Here is a 4,463-nt window from a genome sequence, read left to right as displayed (position 1 = left end):
TGCATCACATGGGCTGGGGTAATTACAACGTCTCTGGAGCTGTAGGCGTTCAAGATGGCCACAAACAAAATTTGTGTGAGACGCTGAAGAGAGAAAAACCCTGTGCCGTCTACAAATTTAGAATTGCTTTTTTTTTTAATATAATTTTTTAAAAAACAGGGCATTGTTTCCTGCATTTGGGACCTGATCCTGTAAAGCCTTATGTGAGTCATCCCACAGGCTTGGAAAACTACTCTTTTCTGCTTTTTGCATTTCTTTTATCACTTAGCACTCACGTAGTAAATCCCAAAGGACAAAATACAGTTTGTGCAGAATATGTTTGTGTTGTTGAAGTAATTACAGACATAGGCTGACTGCCTGTGTGGCCTGGTCACGAGTTTAGGGGCTCTGCACATGCAGCTACCTGATTCATATGCGTAGAGGCAATGCTTACTTGCTTAAATTGAGCATGTAATTTCACCAGTGATTTTAACGCACAGCTGGAAAAGCCCTGGTGATTTTTGAAAAACATTGGCATTAAAAGGGTCAGTGTGACAGCTTAGTGTATTTGATACTTACCCTTTCGTACACTGAGAAATGCTGTCGTTTTATTTCTTTCTAAAAACTGCCAGGCTCCAATCATACTTTACCTATACACTGGGCATATGGTAGAGCAATCATTAGAAATGGTCATCTGACTATACCTGTGCACCTCTATCCATCGTCTGGATTGCATATAATTCTGTAGCTTTTGGCAGTGTGAATTATTCCTGTTTTGGAGTTACATGATTATATCACCAATTTGAATGCCACAAATATATGGTTCACTGCTTCTTCTCCGTGGAGTAACCTCATGCTTCCTACCAAAATTAGGCAGTTGATGTTGGACTTCAAAATCTCCTATTTTTTAAAAGACATTTAACTTTGTGGACAGCTCTGCATTTTTTTCCCTGCCACTGATTAATCCCTTCCATTTGGTGTAATCTGGCAGAAGATTCTGTCTAATGCAGGGATCAAGGACTTGTCCATCATGAATGCCAAGCCAACTGAGGGATGGCTCCTACCTGAAAGGAAATCACCCAAACTTGTTCAGCTAAACACTGGATTAGGATAACGGAAGAGGAGAGATAAAAGGGTGAGAACTGGAAGTGACTGTATTCATCCTGGCATCTGGAAAGGAGCTAAAGAATACTACAACAGATTATGTCTGAAAGTCTTTCAAAATAAATACATTCAGGGATAACCAAATTCACTGAGGAAAGCAAAACTAAAGCTGCACAGTTGTTCCTAACAGCTTCGTTCTTGACAGGAGAGGTGGCCTCCTGCTACCAAAATACTTCTTGTTTTGAAGACATCCATTTGTCGTTTCTCTAGTCCTTTTTCATCACACATGCTGTCAGCTATGGTGCCATTCCCCTGGTCTCAGCTCTGCAGAGAAGGACCTGGGAATGCTGGTGGATGACAAGCTGACCATGAGCCAGCAATGTGCCTTTGTGGCCAAGAAGGCCAATGCTCTTCTGGGGTGCATTGGGAAGAGTGTTGSCAGCAGGTGGAGGGAGGTGATCCTGCCACTCTACTCAGCCCTGCTGAGGCCTCATCTCAAGTCCTGTGTCCAGTTCTGGGCTCCCCAGTGCAAGAGAGACATGGAGCTACTGGAGAGAGTCCAGCGTAGGGCTATGAGGATGATCAGAGGGCTGGAGCACCTGCCCTATGAGGAACGGCTGCGAGAGCTGGGGCTCTTCAGCCTGCGGAAGAGAAGACTGGGGGGATCTGATCAATGTGTACAAGTACCCGAAGGGAGGGTGTCAAGGGRATGGGGACAAACTCTTTTCAGTTGTCCCATGTGACAGGACAAGAGGCAATGGGCAGAAATTGAAGCAGGAAGTTCCGCCTGACCGTGAGGGGGAATTTCTTCCCTGTGAGAGTGACGGAGCACTGGCACAGGTTGCCCAGAGAGGTTGTGGAGTCTCCTTCTCTGGAGATAATCAAGGCCCGGCTGGATGCAACCCTGTCTAATATGCTGTAGGTGACCTTGCCTGAGCAGGGAGGTTGGCCTAGACGATCTCCAGAGGTCTCTTCCAACCTTACTGATTCTATGATTCTATGATTCTAACCTTGTCTTTCTCAGTAAAGACATTTAGAGGAGGTGCAGAAGAGAAGGTCGCAGTCCAAAGGTGGTCCTAGGCTGACACCAAGCCCAAGCTTGCTGGCCTCGCAGAGGTCTCCAGAGGGTGGTGGCCTGGTGGGCTGCTGGCCGGGGGGGTGGTACAAAATGCCACTGCAACAGTTGAGTCCATGCAGCTGTGCAGGGACATGGTGGGACAGTGGGTACTAGCTGCGGGTTTTGACATGGAATGATTTTGCTTGTTTTAAGCATTCACTGGCACCAYGCAGGTTGAGTCCATCTGTCTGTAGGTATGGATCAGTTTAAATTTGCTGTTGTGGTAGTGGTTAAACCTTTTTAAGGTCCTTTGCGCAAGGAGAAAGCTGTAGGAAGTGCAATGCTGCAAGTGCAATGACAAATAATGAAATGGTCTTATTAAAAGTAGAATATACCTCACCCATTGCCAGTAGGTCTGTGGCTGCATTCCTGTAAAGAGAGAATGCTTCTGGCTGTGGGTGGTCTTCATACTCATACTCATGTATGGATAGATATATGGATGCAAGACATGTATCTGTCAATATTGACTCACTGCCRAATGGAGACCCTAGAAACCCTTTGCAGTTCCCTGATCCAGGTGTGCATCCAGCCATATTTTGAGCTCATTTTCCACAATCTGAGTCCATTTTGGGCATGTCTCTTGTATCTTCTTCCTCTCCTCAGATGTTTTGGTTTCCATCTGGGAAAAGGAACCTTAGGTGGAGTGAAGCCATGAAAGACTCATGACATTCTTCTTTTGGTCCTTGATCTCGAATCGTTAGAAATATTTCTGTGAACAAAGATTATTCACTTGAGGGTTTAACATAATCCTTATCCTATCTGGAAGGATGAAGATACTATATATTATATTTTCTCTCTCTTTCTCTCTCTCTTTTTTTTTTTTTTTTTTTTTGAGTTTATAGTTCTCTATGTCCCATTCTGGCTTTATTGTCATTAATAATAATGTCATAGGTATTGCAAGTTTATTTTTCTATGCTAACACTTGCAAGTTGTATCATAAATGCTACACTTCACTTTAAAATAAATTTCAGATAGAGAAATGAATCGTAAATTTTAAAACAAGCTTTTCAAARATATGTTTTCCATTTTCTTTGATATTGTAGTATGTTTTCAAGAAAGAATAATATCCTTAAGTATATTACATTTTGTCACAAAGATTAAAAACAGACTAAATGAGATAATTATTTTATTTTTTTTTTCAAGTGAAAGATTTACAGAATGAGGTTGGAAAATTGTGTGTGGGCTGATGTTTTATGTTGTAGCTGGTTATTACTAAGTGAGTCACAGTAAGTTTCCAGAGCCTGCCACACCTTAAGGTTAAGCTGCCTCAAACCAGGCAGAAAACTGTTAGCAGAGGTGCTTTGAATGTTTTTTTTTCAATTCAAAAAGCTATATTTTTAAACAATGCATAAAACTCTGCTGAGACTATTCATATCCTGTTTCCTTAAAAGCTTTTTCCATGCCTTTCTTTTTTCTCTCGTAGTATTAAGCACGACTAAAAAAAATATTTAATTCCAATTATTAACAATAATTCTAGGAAGAAATAGAGGCCTGGATATTGATAGGGAAAGAGCCAGTATTCGACTGGGTAGCCACATCTGACTCTTTGCAATTGCATCTGAGTGTTGGAAGGTTGGCTGGTAGTGGTGTAAACCTAGCTAGTCTGTAGCTAGTAATTCAGTGCAAAATTCAGTGTTGTAAGACTTTYGATATTTTGAACATGCATGTCATAAATTCACTGTATACATTCAGTTAGCATGTACAGACAGGTGCAGTAGGAGAAACAAAACATGCAGATTGGACATTCATCTCTCCAGTTTAATGCTAATGCATCTATGTATGCTTGACTAAATTCTGCACATGGTATTCAGAACAAATGCTGAAATAGTCAGTTCTAGAAAACTTATTCTAAAGCAGAAGTGGTATCAAAATAACTATTAATTTCCTCAGTATTCARTATCATATACTACTGTGTACCTCCTTTTCAGCAGAGGCATCATTCTGAAAATTGCTGGGTACTTCAGCACTGGCCGAACAAGGAATTTGTATCAGCTTGAAGCGTATGAACTGTTCACCTGAACTCTGAGCAAAACCAGAGTTTTCTGTACTTTGGACAATTCACCTTAAGGATTAAAAAAAAAAAAGAAAAAAAAGAAAGAAAGATTTTTCATGAAAAATCTAATTCAGAACCTAGTTTTACATCTCTCAATGGGTGGTGGTAGAAGTTAGTGGCTAGTGTCTGATCTTATCCTGGCAAATGAAAAGTTAAAGCAGTATTGTAGTGCAGATACTCCTAAAATGTGGTACTTTTACATATGCTACT

Source organism: Rhea americana, unplaced genomic scaffold (assembly GCF_003343005.1).
Source record: "Rhea americana isolate MKP2758 unplaced genomic scaffold, rheAme1 scaffold_3, whole genome shotgun sequence".
In the NCBI taxonomy this organism is placed as follows: domain Eukaryota; kingdom Metazoa; phylum Chordata; class Aves; order Rheiformes; family Rheidae; genus Rhea; species Rhea americana.
Note: the sequence above shows the minus strand (reverse complement) of the source record.